The 26735-nt window shown below is 42.0% G+C and overlaps 1 protein-coding gene across 11 annotated transcripts in view; it reads right to left on the bottom strand.

Annotated features, from left to right (window-relative positions):
- The window catches only part of Babam2 (BRISC and BRCA1 A complex member 2), a 450578-nt gene that overhangs the window by 134609 nt on the left and 289234 nt on the right, over positions 1-26735 (bottom strand). The gene's annotated exons all lie outside the window — the stretch shown is intronic.

A 26735-nucleotide genomic window follows, 5' to 3' on the forward strand; every position in this document is an offset into this window, starting at 1 on the left:
TTAAACAAATCAGAAAATACACAAAGACAAATATATATAGTTATATATATATATATATAGTTATATATAGTTATATATATAGTTATATATAGTTATATATAGTTATATATATAGTTATGTATATATATAGTTATATAGTTATATCCACCTAGTCAGTACAGAAAAAATGTGGCTTTTAAAGGTTTGTGACACATACTGTCAACTTATCCAGAGTGGCTAAACAAGAAACAATGCCATCAATATTAGCTACATTTAAAGTAAAATTAAAATGTCTTAAAAAGAAAAGTGTCTCCCCTTCTTAATCAAAGACAGGATAATAATGATTAGAGAACTATGTTTCAAGCCCCCTTTGTTACCACAGCTTGAAGTAAATTCTCATTAAGTGGTTCAGGAAAATACCTTAAAAACCTACCCCCGGGCTGGAGAGATGGCTCAGCGGTTAAGAGCACCCGACTACTCTTCCAGAGGTCTTGAGTTCAATTCCCAGCAACCACATGGTGGCTCACAACCATCTGTAAGGAGATCCAATGCCCTCTTCTGGTGTATCTGAAGACAGCTACAGTGTACTTATATATAATAAATGAATAAATCTTTAAAAAAAAAAAAACCTACCCCCAATCCTCAGGGGACAGTGAAGGAGATACAGTGTGCACAGCCTGTCTTCAGTGGGCAGTGGAACTATTGGTGCATGATGGGAGCTGGGCTTTGTTCCTCACTCAGCTGCTCAGAGCTCTGTCACACACAAAAGGACTACGTGGGATGCAGCCTTGGAAGGCTGACCCTAACTGAGTATGGCTACCAGGATAGAAAAGACTTCCTGGCTGGGCTGGCTGATCGGGGAAGCAGAGGCCCACTGTGGTGAGCCTTCAGAGATTACCAGATTTGTGCCCTGATGGAATGTGAGGGAAAATTCATAGAAGAGACTACTCCGTCCCTACCAGCTTCTCTGGGTTTAACTGGGAACCATGCACATTCAGAATGGTGGTTCTGGAGATTAGAAACGTTCAGAGCTCAACTTCTTGTTTTCTGGAACAATGCATGGGCTGAGAAGGTAATGGGGACCTATTCTGGAAATATATATTTCCTTTTTAGATTTTTCTTATCCTTCTGAACCTTAAAAGGGAGTAGAATTAAAATTAAATGAGAAGGAAAAAAATGCAGAATGACGAGGAGTGATGTTGACCACAGGAGACGACCATGTTGTGTGATGCTGACCAACAAGGGATAGTCACTTAATAAGACTAGTCTCTGGCTAAAATATTTAGCATGTTCCATATTTTCTATTGGAATTGAAACGATACCTGTGATGTACCCCACAGAGCCAACTCTGGTCTTTCTAACTCCAGGTTCAACTGTCTTGCCAAGACCTTTGTAAAGGCATCTTTTAAGACTTGACCACAGTGACACCTTTTCAGCAGAAGTGCTTTGTGTTAGCCTCCTTGAGTTCTGGAACAAAAAGCCTTTGAATAGGGTCCAAGAAAGTCTAAGTATTGGTAAACCTCCTTCCTTGTTGAGATAAATAGAGAACTTGGCTCTAACATTTACTAGCTGTGTGGTCTGGAGAAAGTTACTGACATCTCTAAGTGCTGTTTCATCATGAATAATAAGGAAGATAATGGCACCTATGATATAGAAATACGGATTAATGACACCAGAAGGAAAAATTAGCATATGACCATAAGAACTGTCTCAGTTTAATAGGTAGTTCAGGCTTTATTATTTTGGGGTATAGGGTAAAGTAAATCTTGGCCACAAGGAGTGCCAACCCAAAAGACTTAGTAAATGTCATCAAGATGTAGTATTTTAACTAACTTGTAATTAGACACACAGGGTTTTTGATAATTACGTTTCTGAGGCCTGTAAGGACACTTTAAAATGTTATTTTTGCTATTCTGCTCACTCTCTATAAACTGATGCACTGTTTACTGGTTCAAGTCCCTTCTTTATGACAAAATCAGTTTCTGTCTCTCTCTGTCTGTTTCTAGCGCTCCATCCCACTCCCCCACCCACCCCCGCCTTGGTTCTCAAGCTGGGCTAGAAACTGGAACTCATGATCTCCCTGCCTCACCCTTTTGAGTTTGGAATTACAGGTATATGCTACCATATATTTTAGTTTCTATAGAATATCCAGTCTGAATTATTCATGTGCATTTATTCATATAATCAGGCAGAATTATATAAGTGAAATCCAACTTTGCTACAAAAACAGCCAATTCCTGAGAAGTTTAAGTTTTCCAGCATTCTACTCATGACCCTTTTCCCTTTTTACTGATATTAGCAACAAATGGATTCAGACCTTACGAACAGAATGCCAAATCTATACTCAGATGTTTTCCAAGTGTCATCATAAATTTCCACCCGTCTCTCAGACCTCCAACTGGAAGGAAGCACTTTGAAGTCATTTGAAGAGACAGTGCATGCAAAGGGTCGACTGAGGCTGAGAGCAGGGTTAAAGAAAACCAGAGGCAGAGTCAGCGCGGGACTGGCAACAGTGGGCTGGCAGTGTGTAGCCCAGGACTTGAACTCAAGTCAACTGTAGCTGTAGGGACCACTCCCTGTAGAAATGTGGTCAGAGGAGATGGAGTCCTGTTTCCTCTACCTCATTACTGTCCACCCCAAGGCAGCATCCTCTACATTACCATATTTATAAGTCACAATCTTGAGTGTATCCATTTTTCAAAGCTCCTATAACTACGTGCACACACACAGGTATTTTCTAGATTAGAGGTGAAGTCTGATTGCTGGCTCTTGAGCCTTCTCAGCATGCTTTCAGACTCTTCTCCCTCTGCCTCCCAACTTCCGCTTCTGGTAAGGACCCCAGTCCTACTGACTAAAACATACTAAACAACGACATTTGAACCTGAACAGCTACTGAAAGGACCCATCTCCAATACAGTCATGCTTTGAGGTCCTGTGGAAGGGACCAGAGCATATGGATTTTAAGCAAATACAACTAAGCCTATGACGCTGAGTGTGTGATTTTCTATTTAAAATTATCACTGTCCTTACCTTCTCTTTTCTGAAAGATATGTGTACACACACACACACACACACACACACACACACACACACACACACACATGAATATTTTTTAAGCCTCATTTGCAAAATAAGTGAGATGGGCTGCTGCCTACCTTGAGTTCCCAGCTTTATCTCCCTCATTTCTTATACCCTAGTTACTGGCCTCTCTGGACCCTTTACCATTATGCAAACACATCTTCTACATATGCTGTTCTATGTCTAGAATAAACACATGTCAAGTAGTCTTGGAGTCATTTTTGATGCCTGAGGCAGAGCCAATTACACCCTTGCCATTCCTCAAAGAACTTTGAACCCTACTATTATAGTGTATCACCTTGAATTGTAATTAATCCTTTATATGCCTTTCTCCCTCACTACAATAGGAATTCCTTGAAGGCCAAGAGCATGTCTGGTTTTACTTATTGCTGACTCCTTTGTACCCAGAGCTCTACCTGGTACACAGCAGGAGCTAAATATATATGTGTATTTCTTGAACAAAGGAAATGAAAAAGTAAGTGAAGACATGAACAAAAGAGAGACAGAAGAAAGGGTCTGACTTAGTGTTTAATAGCTAGGATGGTGGCACAGAACGCACCAAACTTAACCACATGCTTCATAACTGACTGCTGCATAAAATACTGACTGAGCCGCAGGGAGAGCAGAAACAATGAAAGGATCTGGAGTTATTTACTTGAAGAAAAGTTATAGAAGCAGATTATCTTTGGGTAAGAGGGAAATGGGTTGAAAAAAGCCTATAAACTTCTTGGAAGACGGCGCACCAACACACATGTGACAAGGCGAGCTGAGCTCTACTCAGATCCAAGAACAAAAGGTTCCCAGTTTAAGCTATGGAAGGGTCTGTTCCAGAAAACAGCTGGGCAGAATTTCCTCACATGCAGACTTCTTAATGTATGGGGAAAGAAAGAGCTAAACAAAACAAGAGCAGCGAAAGGGGATAATTAGTGTAAACAGTTTACGGCTTCTTTTTCTTTCCTTTCTCTTTAATGCACTGGACGAACCCCAAGAAGAGGGAGAACGTTGTGGGATAAACATCTGTTCACTGGAACCTGACAAAGCCCTTCCTAGGCTCTGTGGCCTGTGCGTGTCCTTATGTGCCCAAGGTTGTTATTTGTGCTTCCATGGCCTGGTCAGCTCAGAAAGTGGCCAGAGCACACTGGCTCACTCCAGCGGGGCTGTGAGGGCAACTTTCTCTGCCCTGTATTCGAAATAACAGAAACCACGTTGAAAAGAAAATACCAAGTCTATGTGGAAAACTGGCTGGCCTTGTTTGCATACATTTCTAACTCTACTATATCTGACCACTGGCATAGAAGTCACTCTCTGTCCCATGACCCTTGATATCAGGAGATTAAATGTAACAAAGGGAAGGAGCCCCTGTTGTGTTCACTCACAAGTGTGGAAGAGGAACTCTCTGGGAAAATCCTCCAGTTTGGGGTACCACCTGTTCACTTCTACCTCCCCAGTGGGGGAGAGGTACATGGTTGTGGGCCAGTGTGACGTAGGCAGAAACAATCTAGCATCCTCAATAGGCAATGGCCCTTTAAGGAGTAGAGCGCCTCCATTCTTATTCCCACTGTCTAGGTGCCATCGCCTTGAAGCCTTGGCTCCAGAAGATTACGTCCAAGCCCTCTATGTCCAGCTCATCTGACACCAGCACACGTGTCAGGGAGATTCTGCCTGCTGCTCACTCTTTCTTCTGGCCAGACCGGAGCTTCCCTTGCTCTACCTTCCAATTGACTTCTCTTTCCAAGGCTCAATGCACATAATTTTCTCTATTCACATGGCATTAGTGTCTGACCTTGGCATTTGGTAAATATCAGGTTAAGGCCAGTGTCTTTATTTCTCATCTAGAACTTTGTTCTCTGGTCCCTTTTACGCAAAGCCTGGACATCCTGGAACCATGGGAATGATGGTCATCTAAGTCCAATGAGATATTTCAGATATACATTTTCTGAGACACATCTCAAACTCCGGATGGAAAGGTTATTTCCCCAGTCCACAGGCATGCAACTCTCCAGATCTCCGGCACCTCCTGAGATAGCTGACGACTGGCACACCCCATACAACACAAGGGACACACTTATCCAAATTATTTTAGGAGTGGCCAGTTGGGGCTGTTAAGAAAGCTAATTATAAACCTACCCTGGCCCACCTGCTGAGCTGGATAGAGAGTGCCCTGGCTCACTGAAGTTCACACTCAGAGTGAGGTCATGGAGAAAACAGGGGGGCAGCAGGCTGGGGAAGCTTTGGAGGAGAGCAAACCTCCACCAGCCTAGACAGAAAAGCTGACTCCAATGTCTTGAGTACCCTACTCTTCCTGTCCATACACAAAATAACGTTAGAAGTCAGGGATTTGCTACTTGCTTTAATTTTGTACAGAAATATTGAAAACTTTTTTTTTACACTTCCGGATCAAATAGTTACTCTATGGTCTAATTTTATATGAAGGGAGTGTGGAGAACTGACATCTAGCAGTTAAGTCTTTGTCACCAGAGGCCTATGACACAATTCTCAATGATATTTTAGGGGAACATGTATAGCTTTTCTTCACTCATGGCTATAATTATTGCTGGAGAAGCCCCAACATGGAAAGGTTGATGCTTCTGAATGTGCTGAAAGATGTTGGAACTAAACCATGCAATGACAGCTATCAAAATGTCACCAATGCAGTGTCATATTCAGTCAAGATGCTTAAAAAAAAATCAAATGTTCCAACGACGACACTGTGATAGCCGTGTAAGGAAGGAGCTACCTAGTACTGATGGGGAATCTAAAATGAGGTCATCTGAACAACTGAGCCAGCAGTCTGGTACCAGGTGCCCAAGCTAGCGAGAGCTAGCATTCACTGGATGCTGTTCAATTTATCTTCACAGCCACATTAAGTGGTGAAGCTGACGTTGAACAAGACTAAAGAACCTGCCCAGGATATCTCTGGGCTGCTAAGTACTTGAGGTAGCATCCAAATCCAGATTTGTGTGACTGTGGAGTCTGAGCTTTAATCGTTCATTCAAGATCTGGTTTCTTCCGGGTGTCCATCTACAGAAATAAAGCATCTCTCAAGTGTGATTTACTTATCTGTACTACCCAGGTATGAGGACAAGGGTCAGAGACCAAACACAATGCTCTCTTGCCCATGATCTAACCACCATTAAGGGAGCACCACAAATGTCAAAGTACATTACAAGTTTCTAAAGAATTCTCGTGTCAATAATTATGACTCTTAGCTGCTTGACCACAAAATCAAAGGGCTTCATTTGAGGTCCTTTGTCTTTATTCTATGAATTAGTACTATGCTCAAGAAGTGGATATAGTAGAGAAGATTTAAATTTTTACTAAGTGAGGCTTGGGCAGCAATATAATCTATTATACTATGTTTGAAATTGGACACATGTAGGCTGGAGAGAGGGCACAATAATCAAGAGTATGAATGCTCGACTGTATTCAATAGCCACACCCAGCAGCTCACTGCCTGTAACTCCTGCTCTAGGGAATCCAGTGTTCTTTCCACATGCACATACATCCCCCCCCCCACACACACACACACACTCACAGTGACATATGCACACACACACATACACACACAAAAATAACTTTTAAAAAAGAAGTTGGAAGTCTAATCTAGATCTTATCCTTCAGTTCACCCCAACTACAAAATGCAACTAGGACTTCTCTTGATGAGCACATGTTTAAGTGGGCTGCAACTGTGCCCATGTGGCAGTAAGTAACTACTGTAAAGGCACTCACAAGCAGGAGTGGACAAGCCAGCAAGGGCACGTCTACTATACCTGCTCCATTTTCTGGGATGCCCAGACCTTGGCACTTCTCAGGAGTTTCAGGGCAAGGTCATGCACAGGTCCACCAGAGCTCTGCCTAACCCTTTTTCAAAGGTGGGAGTCTAGGTTCTGACCAATCCAGAGGAAAAAAAATGAAGAATTTTTGTGACAATTGGGTGGGTTGGGCTAAACCAAAGTCTCTGATAATAGAAAAAATAAAGTGGAATTGCTTTGAGGTCTGTGTCTAATTCCTGCCTGGCCCAGTTTTTGCCCATTTTCCCAATTCCAAGCTCTAGCGTCTGTTGCACTGGAAAGTGGCTCAAGCTCTAAGTGGAACACTGGGTCTCCAGCATCTAGACCCCTGATGCCCAAGCAACCCTAGGGACCATGGAGTAGTCCCGAGGTCCCAGGAACTGAAAGTAAGGAAGCGCCAAGCAGTGTTCCTCCCTCCAAGGGAAAACGGTTGGGCATGTGCACTCTGCTCCACAGGCATTCTTCACATGCCACATGAGCCACTTAAAAAGAACACTGCCGCCCATAACTCCCTGAAGATGTCTGGTTGGCTTAGATAATTTCTCAGTTATGTGCCCTCCCTCTAGAAGGAATCTGTTGGAAAGCTGGCTGTGCACAGCTAAAAACCTTGGGATCATCATGGTTGCATATTAATAAGTTCACAGAGAACGTCTTAGTTTAACTTGGTAGTAGCCCGTAGAAATTTGACTAAATGATATTAAATCTTTTTTTATATGAAAAGTAGATCCTCCCTTGTACTGTATACCGACAACTCATATGCAGACCATATGCCTCTGTATGTTCTCCACTTTCCCCACCATTTCTTTCTAGTCCACACAACCACACACATCAAAGCACCCCACTTTGCTCACTTGCTGACACTCTGCTTCATTACTGCGTGCTACCTACCCATGCTTAAAAGACACAGGAGTAAAATGAAACAATATGCACTTCTTCCCATCCCACCTAATTCAGCATCCTGGGTAAATGTGTGTAATTTACTTTGCAAAATGCCAGTACTTGTGCCCCCCAAAGAGCTACTGAGTATGTGCAGTATCTCTTATGAGCTTAGCGTTGATTCGGAATCATGGAGGAGAGTCCAGGACAGCACAACAGTGTTGCTTTGTACCACATGGATGAAGACGCGTGGTGACTGTACAGAGCTGCCTGATAGCTGGCTCCCTGGAGGGAAGCCTCTGCAACCCGACACAGTGGCTGAGTGCACAGGCAATGTTCTCCACAGACTATGATCAAAGACCCCAAGACAGTGGCATGAGTGACTAAGAGACCCGAACACCCAAACACAGGGTGCAAACATTGCCTGACATAGACCTAGCCAAAAAAGAACATTCCAAGAACATTCAGAAGTGCAGTCATTGTATGTATTTCCCTGAGGATGTCAAACCCTTCTAAAGGATGACCTTTAACATCACTAAATTCTGGTGCTTAAACTGTAGCCAGGACCACTCATGGTTAAATGTTCATGATGTTCCATTCAGAGAATCTTGAATATGTTAGGGACACCCCTGCTGCAATAGCCAGAGCTTATGATGTCCCTTCTAGCGTGCTTACACTGTCATATACATCGGGGAAAAATTACTCATCCTTCAAAAATGTGCAGAAGTCTTCCTTTCTTCAGTCCTTCTTGGGACCTCTAGCGGATGGATGTTCCAGCTCTCTGTGCTCATCTCCTATGCTGTGGAGTCATAACTGCAGGACACAGCTCATGATGCTGCTGACTTCTGCGCTTGTCTCTTGTAGGACACTATTCTTCTTGAGCCTGGGCATCTTTGTTTTTATTCTGTAATGCCTACTCTAATTTCTGAAGAGGGTCAGTAGAGTAAGTGGCACAAAATAGGAAATTAAGAATGTTGGTTTAATAGATTGTGTGTGTGTGTGTGTGTGTGTGTGTGTGTGTGTGTGTATGTATGTATGTATGTATGTATGTATTTTATTTTAAAAAACAAGCTCTTAAAGGCCTTGACCTAAATAATTCCCTCAGAACGTAGCAATCGCAGACCAAACACTTTCTCCCTGAGCCATTTGAGTGAAAAAGACAATTCTGTTGATAGTTTAAGCCCCACAGAAATACTTTCCATACTAGTAAAATCACCACGCACAAAATAAAGCAGGACTGAGGCTGCCAGACAATTTCAATGCTAGTGATAAACCCAAGAGAGAAAGGGCAAACACAACGAGAATGAACACAAAGTTGTAACTCTACCAACTATAGATTGTTTTGTAATTTAAAAATCCTTTCACAACCCCATGTAAAAAAATCTGAAATGTAAATTTTGCAATAAAAAATAACAATAATGTAGGCAAAACCTGCATTGGCAAGGAGAATCCATGAGTGCAGCAGGGGTGTCAACCGTACTGCATTATCTTATGTAACATCCCAAGAGAAAGGGTGTGACCTCTGAGCTGGGTGGGTGCTGCATCCCTGTAATCCCAGCACCCAGGTGGCTGGGGCAGGAGGATAAAGTGAGGCCAGGGAGAGTCATCCCACAAACAAACAAACAAACAAACAAACAAACAAGCAAGCAAGCAAGCAAGCAAGCAAATCGCCCAAGCACAACTTCTCAGTAAGAAAGAGAAAGAGCAGACTGTTCCAAGAAACAGAAAATACAAATCTAAGTGTGCAACGCTGCCAGTCCACTGGGAGGAGCGCTCCTAGCAACAGTGACGAAAGAACAGAGATCCAGAACCGAAACAACCTGTTAGGGCCAGCATGAGACACAGAGTGCCAGCCAGGCTGGGAAGAACAGTGTGCACTGCAGCCCTTCACTTTCTGGCTTGGTTTGTGTTCTCTCCCTGGGTGACAAGTCTCTTCACTTGGCCCTGATTCTGTACCTTTACAAATTCATCCTGAAGTAGGCATTTTGTTGTTTTTATTTCAAAATGTTGGATCCTTAGGTGAGGTCAGGCACCATTCTAGGTCCATCTATTGTTTTATTTCCTGTTTGGGAAGCAGAACAATCTTACTTTTTGTTCTTTACCTACTGAGATTTCAAATGTTCTTCAGGTCAACTGATAGGTGCTATAGTTGTGACAGCCATCCTTCTGGCTTGACATTTCTGACAGAGAAAAACAACTGGAATGGCTGGACACACTATTCTTGAGTATCTCATCCATACGTGACATATCTGAGATTAGAACCCAGGCCTTTCTGACTTCATAGCTCATGTCCTTAAATGGTTTGTTGAACAAAAAGAATGAATTTGACTCTGGGTGCATTCATGACAAGGGGCCATGATGGGGAATCTCAGCTAATGTATTTGACTTCTGACTTATGCAAATGTGTCAGCTTTCACTACTACAAAGTACATCTATCCATGGCCTTTCGTCTACAGCTTTATATGTGATAGGTTAGAAATAAACCAAGTTTTCCAGGACAGCATAAAACAAAATAGATGGCTGCATTTTAAGACTAGGGTCTCTAGAAACTCACATGCCTTCCCCTTGATCCAGGGATCAAGGCTCTTTTCCAGGGTGAGGCAGAAATCTCACCTTTGGATATATGGGTTTTTCCATGCGACTGACAATATGACCTTCCCAGGGAGGTGCTTGATAAATGTTTGCTGAAGATGGTGAAGCACTGCTTCTCACTCTTCTAAATTGTCGAGAAGAAACTTTTCCAGTCAAGATTAGAAAGACCAAAAATTTCCACACACAGTGAAATACTGTTTTATAAAAAAAAAATGACTTAAGAGTTTTCTTCAAGTAAATGTTATTTTTTATTCTCACAGAAATCTAAAAATTGTAGAGCAACACACTTGTTCCTCTTGAGAACCAATTTAAAAGCCAAGTGGTAGTGGCACACACCTTTAATCCCAGCAGCCAGGGCACAGAGGCAGGTGGATCTCTATGAGTTATGGGTCAGCCTAGTCTACAGAACAAGTTCCAGGGCAGCCTGGGCTACCCAGACAAACACTGTCTCTAAAAACAAGGAAGGAGGGAAGGAGGGAGGAAGAGAAGAAGAGAGGGACGGGGAGAGACTGACTGAACTCAAATAAAGTGGGCTGTAAAGGGGATTCCTATCAATGGAATTGAATGGAATGAGTCACACTTCTCCGTGAAGTTCCAGTCTGACATAGCAGCAAAGATGTCCCTAGAGTACTTAAAAGTCGTTTAAGATAAAAAGGTCTAATTTTTTTCCAACTCAGACAATAAAATTGTATTTCAAATAAATCACAAAATTAAAACTTCACATACAAAATCCCATATATCTCCTGCCCTAAGAACAGAGCTGTAGTAAGAGAGACCTTATATGGACCTTGCAATAAATACTGTAGCCTTTTCTCATTAAGGTAAATAGCCCTTTCCAAAAGGTTCTGAAATTAATTATTTTGTTGGAAAACTGCTATCATTATTTATAGTCCATGGGAAGACTGCATGGGAACCATTAATAGTATTCTTTATTCTTTAGTCTACGGTAAACTCTAATTCTCAAATATTTGTGACTAACCCCGGGCCAGGCTTTGTAGTTAGGCGTTGGTAGAGACATGGGATGGTGAACATGGGATGGTCTCCAGAACCTCCCTATCAACTCCCCCAGTCAATGGTGGGGAGACATACACAGAAAAAGAACTTAAAATTAATAAGGTATCAGCTGTTATTTGGGCAGACAGACCACATAGGAGGAACACAAAAGGGACATTTTAAAGTCTTTACTTGGTGGATAGATAGATATGAGATATATAAGAAATGCCTTAAAGAGGAGGTGACATTTGAATGAATACTGGAGGAGAAATATGAAGTATCATTAATAGCTAGTATTGTTTGATAAACAAATGATTTTTATCTCCTTCTTAGAAGAGTGATAACTAGCATAGGAAAGCAGCCTACTATGACAGAGAGATATTTTGCCTAAAATACAAGCACTTCTCATTATATGGTGAATAACCACCATATAAAACAACTCATTCCATCTTTGGTCTTTGGTCCATGACAGAACAGGAAGCTCTCTGAAACAGCAACTGAGCTGCCTGTGGCTGACAGCCCCACCTGGTGGTTGTGTCGGGAACTTCCTGTCCCTACACTCATTTTCTTCTGAACAGGAAAGGATGAAATGTGGGCCATTTTGTTTCCTTCCCTTCCTCCTTCCCTCTTTTCTCTTTTCTTTTTCTCTACATCCCTGTGTTTCTAGAAGCTGTCCCTGAGTACACTAATATTTGTTTATATTTTCCCAGTGAAGAGCGCTAGGATGAATTGTTAACACAAGGCACATTTCTATTTATTGTCCCCCAGGGCGTTTAGCTTGGCCATCGGAGTATAAAGGGGAAGCACAAATAATGCACATCTGTCACATTTACCATGTTGGGTTTTTTTTTTTGGGGGGGGGGGCTGGGGACCGAACCCAGGGCCTTGCACATGCTAGGCACGCGCTCTACCACTGAGCTAAATCCCCAACCCCACATTTACCATGTTTTACACTGCAGTACAAGTGCTCCACGGGAGACGGCTGCTCCATCAACTACTTATTTAAAAAAAAGAATAAATATACTGTCCTTTTCTCTGAAAAAGGTGGCTGCTACTGTAAGTAGGTCTTAAGTAGCCCTGCTGGCCTCAAACTCACTATACTGCTCTGCATGGATGTGAAGTTTTGATCCTCCTGCCTCTACCCCCAAAGCACTGTGGGTTCATAGGCACTTGCCCCCATGTCTACTTCCTTTCACATTCCTAACCTGCTGCTTCATTTTTATCTGTAAGTACAGGATCCTCTGTGCCACTCAAGAGCTATGCTATTTCCGCATACCCTGGCAGGTGAGCAAAGGGAGCCTACACTGTTTCTGTTGAGCTGACAGCATTGGGACACAAATGGCAAGCCAAATGCCCCAAAGGATTCAAAGACCTTCTTTTTCCTTTAAAACAAAAACAAAAACAAAAAAACTCTTTATCTTTATTTAGTATTTATGTGTGTATGAGAGAGATGGGGGGGTTGCACACATGTTTGTCACAGAGAACGTGTGTGTATCAGGGACAACTTGGCAAAGTAGGTGTCCTCCTTCCTCCCATCTCTGCAACTCTGCAGACTCGGGTCCTCAGGCTCGTCAGCAATGGATCCAGCAAGTGTCTCACTGGCTCCTTTTTCCTTATACTTTAACTTAAGTGAGTTCTGGTTTTGATTTTTTTGGTACTTGAAGATGTTGACCTTCAAGATTTTTTAAAATGTACTCAATTGTATTTTTCTGGACTCTATAACCATTCTAGTTTCAATACTACTAGCTTGTAGGGGAAGTGATGGGAAGACTACTGAGAAGGCAATGTCAGAACACTCACAGGAATAACAAGGAAACACCAGAGGGTCCAAAGTCAACACCTCAAAATGGAATATAAGAGGAAAAAGACAAACTGGTGAACCCGAGGTGGTTTGCAGAGGCTTCTGTGAGTATCAACTCTGTCTCGTCATTCAATATGCAGCGCTGAGATAGGGCACAACCACACAGAACAGAGACCTCACACTCACACTTCCTGGGCCATCTTTACTTAAATCTTTATATAAACATTAATCCTCCCAAGGCTTTCCTTGTGAAATAAAGGGTCCTTGAGAAGTCTGCAGCTGCTATTTAGAACATTCAATCTAGGGTAGTAGTTCTCAACCGCCCTAATGCTGCAACCCTTTAATACAGTTCATCGCATTGTGGTGATCCCCAACCATAAAATTAGTTTCGTTGCTACTTCATAAATGTAATTTTGCTACTATTACGAAAATTTCCCGTGGTCCCTTTGAAAGGGTTGTTATCCACAGGTTGAAAACTGCTGATCTAGAATAATTTACAAATTGGTAAAGGAGGCTAAAAGAAGGAAAGTAAATGAAGGAGCCAGAAGGAATATGAGGCTTAATATAAAGAAATGTTAGCAAAAAAATTCCGGTGCTTTCCAGCTGAAAACCTCTTGTTATTAAAAGCATTAATTAGAGCAATAAAAAATGGCTGTATGCACTCAAGGTGGACTCTGCAAACCTATCACCCTGCTCCCTGACCGAAATCACAAATGCGTATTTTGCTTTTTTTTCCTTTTCCAAGTTAACTGTGTCATTATCCAAAAAGAAGTATGTAAACTAAGCTTTCGCAGTCTTCTCTAGCTTTAAATCTAGAAAAGTGAGGAACTTAGTGTTGACCTCTCTTGCCAAAGTGTTGCATACTTTGTTTAATATGGTACTTTAAGGCCTCAGTTTAAAGACACTTGAGAGGTACAAAGTATCATTATCTTAATTACTATTATTATAAGGCTCCAGAGCTCAGACTGGCTATATTCTGGTGTCTAATATACTAAGTAGTCATCTGTGACCTAGGAAGGTGATTTCCAAGTGTCACGTGTAGGTCTACTGCCCCTGCATATCTGTGGAGAGCCACACCCAACAGTCATAAGGGGTCTAGTGACTTGGGATCTGGTGATGATGCTGGAGTCTGGCTTTTTCTGGGACTGCTGAATCTCAGGGAAGAATGGACTGACTCCTTTCTAGGAGAATAATTCACAGGATTCAAGTCAAGGGCAAAGTTGCAGAAAGACCATCATATGTATCCTGGGGAAAATTAGGTAATAACTTCAAAATAAATTAGTAATGAGCAGACTTTAAACCATGACTTCCCAAAGTTTAGGGAATGTTCAACTCCCTATGAAGTTTGTGAAAATATCTGAGTTTCCCCGCCCTAATTCTAATTGGGTAGGTCTGAATGGGTTCAAAGAATCTACACTATTAAGGAGTTCCCAAGGCTCTGATTCAACATGTTCAATGTGTTGAAGAGGTCTCAAAGACAGGCGCACCAGATGGGATATATTAATGAGCTTTAACCATAGACTCGATTAAATAGCACCTGAGAGGCTATAGTTTGGAAAAACCAATTCCAAAGTCGACCAAAATCAAGCTGGCTGGAAGAAGCTGTTTCAGAAGTGCTATGCTGAGAGGTCTGTATGTGTGTGAACAGAATAAAGCAGAAGAGGTCTTGTTAACCAGCACAGGTGCTGACTCCATTTTCAGATACAAGAACTAGCATCTCAGAAAACAGGCACGACAAACAATGAACCAAGAGAATGCTCAATAAAACCATATGAGTGTTGGGGAGCATTTTGTAAATAGGCCTCTGTGAAGAGGAGCATCCAAGAAGTGGGATCCAAAATCTGAACCAGCTTTGCTTCTTAAATGCTAAAGTCACAGAAAAAAAAAAAAACCCTCCACAACTTCAAGTGAAATGCTGCCAGGTGTTAATGTATCAAAGTGTTACCCACTAAGAATAACACACAACTGCTCAAGTGACTGCTGAAAGGCTTTACTATGAAGACAAACAGGGATAGGAGATGAGACTCATGAAGATAGGACGGCTGTGTACACTCAACTACCCACCCACTCCCAGCCCCCAACTAAATTAAAGACTGAGCTGGCAGGGACTAGCACAGAGAAGTTACTGTAAAACTTTATGCCAAAGCCTGGTGTAGACAGCAGTCAAAGAAGAGAATTTGTCAGTCACTGGATGCCTGCCTGGCAGCTGGTGACCATCCTCCAAAACTGCTCAGGTCACATCCCTTCATGGACACAGCCCTTTCCTAATTCTGCAAGGGCAACCTGCAGTGATGGCGACAGTGGTTTGGCTATTCTGGTATCACACCAGTACACAGAGTCTGACACCAACACTGCTGTTGGTGTTAAGGGCGTGAGTCCAAAGTAGGGAGCAACTCCAGCATCCCCGGCTCACTCCAGTCCTTGGAAGGCTCCCATTCTTTCTGTATCTTCAGTCGCTCACCCTGGCACCTCCTATAACTTTCCCTCCACATGCCCAAACCAAAACCAGCTAAGAACTCAGGGGAGGGGAAGAAGTCCTTGAATTTGAGGGAAGTCTTCCACTCCTACAAGGGTTGGTGGGAAGTTATTGAAAAGCTGATCAAAGGTAATGCTGAGGCTGCTGGACTGAAATGAGCTGCTCCACCAAAGAAGTGCTTTAAATGTGGCAAAAGTGGTCCCTAAGCCCTATCAGTCCCAGAGTGCCAGTTTCAGGGCAGCCAGGTCTACGGTCAAAGTCCTTCAGGATACAGGGCTCTTACCCTTAAACTGTTTAACTGAACTAGTTACTAAGCTTCAAGTTGGTCTTCTGAGCAGGGAAAGGGCGCTGTGTATGAACTGCTAGAGCAGCCATGTGTCGGGAGAACGTACCACCAGAGTGAATTCTTTGTAGTGTTGTATAGCCTGGTCACTACACCATGTGGACCTCTCTATTCTCCAGAGAGGGTTCAGTGCTCACAACAAAAATGGTAAAACCCATGTGGGAACCCCAGCTACCAAAAATGGGTGAGGCCTGTGTCCCAAGAACCTGGCCACTTTCCATGCTAAGAGATGGTTTCAGCTCCATTTTCTTTTTGGGAGAAAAGTCCAGAGGCTGATTAGGCAACTGATGCAAACATTGTAGTCTGTCATGAAAGGACCAAACCCTGTTTCTAGCTATCTTTCTGTAAATGACACTTGTTTTCATGTTCTTTCTCGGTATTAGTAATTAGTTACAGCTCACAATCAAAGAACTGTGGAGAAATGTGAGTGTGGAACAGGTACACAAGCTCTGTTAATCAGAAAATGATCTTGAAAGAGAAAGGAGTGGGCTCAGTCCTGGATGCTGCAGGGACAAAGAAATGACAATGTCTCCACTTCATCACCATGTGCTCAAAGCCAGGCCATTGCTTGGTTACTGGGAGTCCTGAAAAGGACAGTCACAGAATGTGAACCTTAGAATCAGGGCAGGCTAGAGTCCAATATCCCCTTGATGTTCACTCTCACCGTAATTTACTCAACCTGTCTGAACCATAGCCTCTTCACTCGTATAGAACGTCACCTACTTCAGATGGGTCTTCGAAAGGAGGAAATGAGACCACATATGCAAAACATCTAGGACACTGTCTGGTTTACATGATGTCCTCAAAGAAATCTGTTCACTTTGCCCCTCTTCTACTGTTAACACTGTAGACAAATAATGAGCCTGCCATCTATAATGGCAGGTAATAGGGGCTTTGGATGAAAAGATACTATATAAAACAAAATATGATTATTAACCACCAGGATAAATACCTGAAGGCATTCATTCACTTCATAAAATATGTAAAGGTACTAATTCACTAATAAATGGGCTACAGCGGGGGCTTGTAGTGAGGTGCCAATTTGCTGAGGAGAGATGCCATTATGTCCGGAACCCTGACAGAAACAGCCAGAGAAGAAAGGCTCAGACTCTTCTAGATGAATTTATCATTGAATTTAGATTATAAGAAGAGCCAACAACACCCAACAAGAAATAATAGAACTAAGGGAAACAGTAATGTTCTTGTATGTGGGATAGGGCATGGAGAAACCAGGAGAAGTCTGACTTGAGAAGCCCCGTGTTCTCACTCCAGGTCTTTGGGGAAAGCAGTGAGAGAGTAGGCAAACCCTTCAAGAATACCTGCACATTAATTTTTACTCTGTGGGACAAGGATGCCAAAGCCTACATTACCCAGCTTGCAAAGATAATAACTGAGCAGGCACTCTGTAAACAAAATACGAGTACCACACAAAGGTAAAGCAAAACTGCCACTAAGCTGCATACAAAGAGAGGAAATAACAGGCTGAAATAAGGAAGTCCTGGGGTGATAAGACAGGAGGAGGGAAACTATGACTCTTACTGAAGACGTTAAGTGAGTGATCCAAGGATAAATACGAGAGCTGAGAACCATGCAGCTGGTGCTCAGCATATCAACTATATGCCACAGGAGCAAGCAGGCTCTGGAAATAAGCACGCACAGCAAACACCCCAGAAGCTTCATCTCAAACAAAACCAATAGCATCACCATAATCATGGTGTGGCCATCTCTAGTCTTTGTCTTGCTGGCTATGCAAGGAGTAAGCCTCAGATTCCTAAGAGTCCTCTTTCCTAAGATAGTGACATGTTCAGTACCAGGAAAATGCCTTGCTACTAACCCCTGGGTGACATGAGGTGCAGAGACTGTAGAGAGACAATCACCTACTGAAAAGAACCTTGGAAAACAAAGCATAAATGGAGGCCACATCATCTGCCCTACACTTACCCAGCACCAGTTCCCCTGACTTTGAGATGTGGGTGAGTACCAAACCCATAAGGGAAAGAGAGTAGCTCTGCGCTGCTCCTGTAATAACCCAGCAGTGAGGGACAGTTTGGCTATTGATTGTCCTGTCTTTCTGCTTGAGAGAAGAAGGATCTGACCCTGCTTTGGAGGTCTCCTGTTAAACAGAGTTGTGCTGTGTGAATAGTGGCTCTATTCTGCTACAGCTGGATCATAGCTGTCTCATCTTCTAACAAGATGTGCTGTCTGACTAGTAGCCACCAAGGAGAAAGAAAAAGGACTGGATTTTGTCTTGCAAAAGGTAATCAAGCAGGCACTATGGGCTTGATGGAGTCCTTCAGAACATCCGGTTTCCTTGGTAACCTAACTATGTACTAAATGGTTTCCATGGCAAAACATGTTCCAGAGTCCAAATAAGGAGCCTACACATACAATTTGGAATTTACCTTACTAGTAAAGGGGCTTTTATACACTTGAAAAAATTAGTGAGCTTAAAAACAGGCTTGGTAAACAGATACCACTGGGGAGTATGGGACAAGGGCGACCATGTTAGACAGGAGACTGGGAAAGAGAAAGGCAAATCTGGAGCTGCCAACATAAGCTCATGGTATAGATTCCATACACAAGCCTCCAAGGTGAAAAACCTCAGTCTGAAAGAAATGGGCCAGTCAACCAGAGTAGGGTCCCCTAGAAATCTCTTCTGTAAATAGAAATAAGCTTCTCAAACAACCTAATGAGGCAGCCAGTTTCCCACTGAACTCAATGTTTTTCTCAAGTGAGGTGACAGGAGCCCTTGATGGGACATGGTAAAATGTTCTGGACATTCAGCAAACAAGGCCACTGATGTGAGATGTCCTGCACTACATAATACAGAAACACAAACCAAAGTGAGCACAGCATCCATGTTGAGAAATGCAATGTACTGCCAAGAAAACTTGCCAATGGGACTAGGTTAAAATTTTAACATCTCTCTTTTTGCTTGTATTCCTTTAAAAACTTAATAATTCAAGGGGAGAAGAAAAAAACCTAAATGATATTTTAACCACCTTAAATGCAAACATGAAATAAAGAAAGTTCTAAATATGATTTGTCAAAGTGAAAACAGCTTCCATTTCTGATATGTTAGAAGGCACTCTCAGCACAGAGCTACACTTCCAGCACCAATAACTCTGCAAGATAGAATGGAGCTCTAAGGCTGCAGTGAGTAAAGGATCCACATTTATTTCCTGAGACTGTGGGTAAGGGTAAATTGGGCTCTGTGGCTATTGATCTTCAAAACAAAATCTTTCAAAACAAGTTGCTGGGGAACACTTCTGATAAAGCTATCAAAGGGAGCTTTAAAATGTAAACATGCAAAAAAACAAAACAAACAAACAAACAAAAAAAACCCCTGCTCTCTGCTTAGCTACATCTGTGAGAAAACAGAGACCTGACTTGGGAAATTGACTTTCATTTGCAGTAACGAAAAGTAACAAAAAGATGACAACTAAAACCAAGAAACATGCTTTCGAATGACAGCACCTAATGCGCTGTGGCTTCCCTCCTGGAAAAGAAGGGCAGAAGTGGGTAGACAGACAGGCACCGCTGAGTACTGAGGCCTGGAGCTAGGGTGCGTTGGATACAGGATAACCAGGCATTCTTTAATTTTGAATTACTGTGGATTGCAGTAGGGGCAGCAGCCTTTACTCATTTATACCAGGCTGAAATAGTTGTCTTTAGCACCCATGCTCCTTACAAACTGATTTCTTCTTTTACAAAAGAAGTCAGAGGGTGGTGAGATCCAGTGGGTAAAGACACTTTCCACCAAACCTGACAATCTGTGTTTGATCCCCAAGGCCTACATGGTGGAAGGACAGAACTGAGTCTTGTGAGCTTTCCTCTGATTTCACCAGCTGTGCTGTGGCACATACATGTGCATACATGCCCACATTCATGCATATACATAAAAATTTTAAAAAGCATTGGCAAAAGTTAAATTAATAGTTTCTGTAAATAACCCTAACAGAATGAAAACAATGAAGGCTGGTCACCAAAACATCTAATATCTGCATATAAATATTCTAAGAGGTTTTCTTAAGTCTATTAACAGAAAAATCTAAAACTTAATGTTTGGTTTTGAGAGGAAATATACAATATATAATAAAGTTCAAAGTGCCATTCTTTAGTTTTAAAAGGTATTAAATAATTGTGCTAAATTCTCACAAAATTAAAGTTAGGGAAAGTTTCTTGGTCAGAAGAAATGAAAGTGTGGAAGAGCTGTCAGAGTGTGGTCACAAATCCTTCCTCAGAGAAACATGGTTGTGTCTGCTCTGGGACGAAAACTTGGCAACAAACAACCCAGTCTTATATCAGGCTTTTTACGGGGGTGGGGGAGAGAGGGAGGGATTAAAAGCAGGTGGGATAATTCTTTGCATATGGGGAAAGAGACTGATGGGGAAATAAATTTCCATTGCTAAATCTATTTCCAAGTTAACAGTGTGGGTCAGTGTTAACCGGCAAAGCAGATCGGAAGCCTTTCTAAGGATGTCCTCTATTTTGTTGAAAAGTCTGTAAAAGATAATGTTCACAGACAGAGCCATTTGCTCCCTCTTAGGGTCCTGTCCACTATGCGTTGGCTTATCACATGTCTTATTTTAAATCAAAGGGCTTCCATTCACTAAGTCATTGGTGCTGCTGGTAAAAGACAGTGTGTCTGAATTTTAATAAGGGCAGAAAACTCCAATATAATCATTAGCCCTTTATTATGGGAGTCAAAATCAGACATACCTGGATCAAATTATATGCTCTCTAATAAAACCCACACAGTAGATCTGACAGCAATGATGCTACCTTTTCTCTCAAACAGGTGCTCCACTTTATAGACTTTCACACAGTAGGAGCCTTAGTCATTACCCACTTACTGGACACTGTAATCAGGAACCAGGGCCTTACCTGGGCACTAAATAATCACCCTGTGAAAACACGCTGAGGCTGATACACTCAATGTACTTTTTAGGGATAAGACAAGCAACTTTAAACCCAGCTGACATATGTTTCTATGTCTGCACCCACATTCTATTCTAAAAACTAAGTAGATGACACTTTCTCCTTCACTGTGAACATAGGAACACACTGGAGAGAGAAAATACTGATGCCTCTGAGGGCCAAGTGCCAGGAAAGGAGAGATGGGAACCATACAGCTTCATGGAAGTCAGAGGCGAAACACAACGCCCAGGTGGAGGCCCTGCCCCCTTAAGCTCTTCTTCCCAGGAGCTCTATTAGGTGTTTATGGAGAGTGAGAGGGTGTAAGAGTGACAGACCTCCCCATCAATCTGTCCTCCCACTATGAGACAAAGCAACAGGCAAAAGAACTTCCTAGCATGGCAATTATGTTAGCTAGTTGGAAGGAAGTTAAAATGTTCGTTTACTTAAGCAAAGAGCAATCCATTTGAATAAAGGATTCTTGGAGAAATGACCACTCATTATGTTCCAAGCCTGGTTATTTCATAACACTATGTGGGCCTAGGAAGTGACAGAAGAGCCTTTACTATTGTGCTGCATGCTGAGTGCTATGTAACGATTGACCAAATGTGAACACTAAACACATGTAACACATAGTAGACTAACATATTATCATTGAAAATTTAAATATTTTAGGTTTTAAAAAATTTATATTTTTAACTTTATTTATTTTATATCCTGACTGCAGTTTCTTCTTCCTCTCAGGCTCTTCTCCCGACCCACATCACCTCCTCCTCTGTTTCTCTTTAGAAAAGAGCTGACCTCAATGGATATCAACCAGCCCTAGCATATCAAGTTGTAGTAAGACTAGAAAGGCTAGTAGGTTACCTTCAGGAAAGGGTCCCAAAGGCTGGCAATTTAGTCAGAGACTGCCCCTGCTCCCACTGGCAGGAGTCCTACAAGAAGACCAAACCTGTGCAGAGGGTCTAAGTCAGTCCCATGCAGGCACTCTGGTTGGCAGTTCAGTTTCTGTGAGTTCTTATGGGATCACATTAGTTGTTCTGTGGGTTTTCTTGTTTTGTTTGGTAAGATTCATCCATTCATTTACTTGTCTATCTGTCTGTCTGTCTATCTATCTATCCATTTATCTATTTCATCTATCTATCATCTATCTCATCTATCTATCACCTATCCATCTATTTATATATCATCTATCACTCTATCATCTATCTCTATCTATCTATCTATCTATCTATCTATCTATCTATCTATCTATCTATCTATCTCTGTGCATTGGTGTTTTGTCTGGATATGTCTGTATGAAGATGTCAGATCCCTGGAACTGGAGGTCCAGACAATTATGAGCAGCTGAGAATTGAATCTGGGTCCACTGGAAGAGTAGCCAGTACTCTTAACCACTGACCCATCTTTGCAGCTTCTGTCACCTAGAATTTAAACATTTCAGGAATATTTATTTTATATATAAGAGTGTTTAGTCTACATCTATGGGTGATGTTCATGCCTGGTGCCTGCAGAAGTCAGAAGTGGATGTTAAAACCCTGGAGTTGGCGTCATGGAGGGTTTTGAAAAGATATCATGTGGGTATTGGGAACCAAACCAGGGTCTCTCCTTCCAGCCTCTTGTCACCTAAAATCTATATGGTGAAGCCCTTACCCCAGTGGCATAGTATATCAGGAGACTGGATACTTTGGAAGGTAAACAGTTTAGGTAAGGTCATGAGAGTCCTGTAATAGGTTGAGTGTCTTTATAAGAAAATGAAGACATGCTAGCACTTCTCTCTGCCATGTGAGGACTTAGCTAGTAGGTGGTCTTTTGGCAGTTAAGAGGAGGAGCCATAGCCAGACGCCAAATCTTTCCTTCTTCCTTTCTTATTGCAATTCCTCACTGCAGTCCAGGCTGGGTTCAAATTCATGATCCTCTTATGTCAGTCTGAATGCTAAGTATTACAGGCATGTGCTATACATTTAGTTTTTAAACCCCAAATTTTGATACATTAATACCAAATACCAAGAGTTGGGATTCTGATCTTAGACATTCTAGCCACAATGACCATGAGAAAATAAATTTCTATTATCTAAGACACCTTATTCATTTATATTTTATTCTAGCAATATAAGCTAAGATAGTATGTGAATACATTTATACATACTCACTTAAATAGCTTATGCTTTTATATATATATATACACACACACACATATATACACATATATATCATGTATATACATGAGAACATCCACATATACTCAGCATACACACAGTGGATATTTATATTTATTACCTCTAAAAACATTATATTAATCACAACAGTATGAAATTCACAACACATATATACAAATATTTATATTTTCATATATTTATATTATATATCTTTGTACAAAAATGTAGTATGTGTATTTCACATCATTATGATTAATAAAATGTTTTTAAATATGAGCACTAAACATAATGGTTTATGGCTGCTGTAATTTCAGCACTTCAGAGACAGCTAAAAGGGCTGAGAAATCAAGATCAGTCTGAGTTATATGGTGACACCCTAACCGAAAAAAAAGAAAGAAAAAGAAAAAATTATAAATTCATAACATAATATAAAATATTAAAATAGTTCTTTTGCTTCTAGATGTCTGTGAAACATTTTAAAAATTCTCTTTCACCATTAACACAGTGTACTCTTTGTAGTGTATAATTCTGTGGGTTTTAAAAATTAGAGAACTGTGTGTCTACCACACTGTGAGAGAGCGGTTCTGTCACCCTGTGGAGAACTGTGTGTCTACCACACTGTGAGAGAGCGGTTCTGTCACCCTGTAGAGAACTGTGTGTCTACCACACTGTGAGAGAGCGGTTCTGTCACCCTGCGGAGAACTGTGTGTCTACCACACTGTGAGAGAGCGGTTCTGTCACCCTGTGGAGAACTGTGTGTCTACCACACTGTGAGAGAGCGGTTCTGTCACCCTGCAAGGCTCTGCCTCTTTGTAGTCAAGCTCTCTCCTTCTACCTTACACTTGGAAAGGGCTGGAAAACTGCGCACAGTGCTGAGGACACCTGCTTCATAATTTAAGTCACTCATTTTATACGTTGCTTTCTACTCCTAGCATGTATTTGACACAAAAGATTAAAGGGGATGAGTCATTGAAACGACAAGACAGGAGCAACTCATGCTTGGGGGAGTCCAGACGAGGACAGTATGAAGAAAGTGTGCGCATATCTGGTGATGGCCTGGATATAAATGGGGCGGAGCTGGACATGCTGAGGAGCGATTGCATAAGAAGACACTTAATGAGCTCTGCTGTGACCTGAGAGAGAAGAGGTCAGGCTTGTATTTCAAAGAACCACCCTGTCTAGAATAGCAAGTAATCTGAAAATGCTAAAACCCATCCCCAGTCCAACGAGAGGACAGTGATGGTCAATGAGGGTTTAATCCAGAGGCACAGGAAACGGAGCGGAAAGTCTGAATAACTTATATGTCAGGGCAGCACTAGGATGTCACTGTGCACATCCACAAGACCAGTCCATGGGGGGAGACTGACACACAACACATGTACATCTAGTGACATGGCAACTAGGTAGCTCAGAGCCCTCCTGCTGAAAACTCCTAACCTTGCCAGGGAAAAGTCTTAAAGCAATGTAGTCCTATCCCACTCAAGTTAAGGGACGTCCTTCGGAGTACCTACCACTGGTCTGACTACCTCTGGTTCTGATGTTCCCAGAGGGCTACAAGTAGGACAGACAATGAAACTTCTCGGACATGACACAGCATGCCCTGGCCTGCCATCTTTAGGAAAGAGGCACAAAGGGTACAGAAGAGAAACTGACAGGGATGGAGTCCTGCTTTAGGAAACATAATGTGGAAAAAATGTCAGCACCAAGGAGACTTGATGGAGTTAGGGCTGGGGCCAAAGAGTCCATGGAAAGATGGGACAGCAAGGAAACAAAGCTGACCAGCGGTCAGGTGTGTAGATGGAAAACAACCAAAAGAGGAAGAATGTCTGGGTCACTAGAAGGCCCATTAATCAAAGTGAACACAGAAGAGGAGCAGACCAAGGACTGGGGGAAGGGCAGCGTTAGATGACACTTTTCACATAAAACAAATAACTTGTCAAGTTCTTATTCATACATCGCTTTATATTTTATTAGCATATATTAATTGTGCAATATAATGGGTTTTGTTGTGACATTTCCATACACGTATATAATATACTTTGATCATATTCACCTCCCCACAATTTGCATGTTAATGAGGTACATCAATTGGCTACAGGAGAGCCTGTTATTCTCAAAACTATATTTAAACCTTGTGTTTCTATTTATTTTCTAGAGTAAAGCCTGGGGTCCACATCAGATCCTCAGAGAGCTCTGTGGCAATGTGTTCTTCCTTTAAGCAGTGTGACTCTGTGAGGTTCATCTTCCTGCTCCACAGTAACTCATAGAAGAGGTGCAGACCGCTTCTGTTTAGACTGTCTGAGAGGCTCTACTGCTCCCAACGCAGAGTTGGCATCTGCGACGGCTCAGCAACGTTTTAGGACATTTCCTCGTCCTCATTTACCTTCTCTGGTCCTACCTAAAAACGGCCCAGGATGTTCGCTACCGGTCACTATACATCTTAGACTTTATGTTGAGGCGTTTTTCATATTTGTGAATAAATATAAATGAACAGCGACCACATCAAACAGAAATGACCACTGCTCACAGCTTTGCTAGTGAAAAATAATGGTAAATTGAAAATCACAAACTTCTCATCTTTCCTGCAAGAAAAACACTGGTCCAATTCTGAGGTGCTCCACAGAAAATGAGAGGCTTACTCTTTGGGATGAAGATGTGGGGTGTACTCTAGCTTAGGCTTGTCACTATACAGCAGAGAGAGGACACAAGCACTGAAGAGAGAACAGGCACAGAAGTGTCTGAGGGCATAGAATTAACTCAAGGCTTAATGTACCGAGGAGGCCTGAGCTATAACAGATGTGTGCACAACTTATTGTACAGTCATAATTTCTGCCTAAAAGAAGCCTAAACAGAACCATCGGGCTAGCACTAACTTCCGAGGCTGGGGAGGTGGAAGCCGCACATCAGAAAGTTGCCAAACATATGACATTTTGGGGCTGATTGATCTTCCCCGCATCTGAGTCTGTTTGCAACGTTGCATAGCAAAGGCCGAGCTCTTGATGTGCTGGGAGGCACAGGCTAGACAAGCAGCCAAACTCAGTAATGAAAACTAGCTGAACTTTTCAGAATTCCACTCTAAGTCACGAAAACCCATCTGGCCCTGCTCCCAGGCCAGGAGAAGGAACATCTTAAGTCTCTAGGCAGCTCTTTCCACCAAAAGCAAATGCACATCTCCCTTGACAGCTGGTTGTCTTAGCATACACTGCACTGTGTATTTATCAGAGGAACAGAGCTTCTCCAGGAGCACAATATTTATTATGGGGTGATTTGAGTGACTTGCGTAAACACAAGTAATGCTGAATCAAGTCACGTTTACTACGCTGCGCTATTGCTTAACTCCCAGCCCCAAATTACCTCTAGTGATATGGGGCCTCTTTTTTTGAGACAGTTGGCAAAAGATTTTTCTTTTTTGAAGACAAGAATTATAATTTTTTCTTTTCCTTTTTTTTTTCCAATCAATATGTGCTTAGTCACACATTTTCAAAGTCACACATTTGAAAAGATATGCAAGGTGGTCATACCCACTATCCCAACATAGGGAGATGGGGGAAATAGAGGATCAAGAGTTCAGGGTTATCCTTGGTTATACAGTGGGTTCAATACTATCTGGGATACATAAGGCCAGGTCTCAAACTTTCTTTTGGAACATTTAAAATGTTCCATCGTGCCAGTTAGTAAAATCAGTGGGACATTTGAAAAAAAAAATCACAATATAGTGGATTTTCTATCA

Source organism: Rattus norvegicus, chromosome 6 (assembly GCF_021556685.1).
Source record: "Rattus norvegicus strain SHRSP/BbbUtx chromosome 6, alternate assembly SHRSP_T2T, whole genome shotgun sequence".
NCBI lineage: Eukaryota > Metazoa > Chordata > Mammalia > Rodentia > Muridae > Rattus > Rattus norvegicus.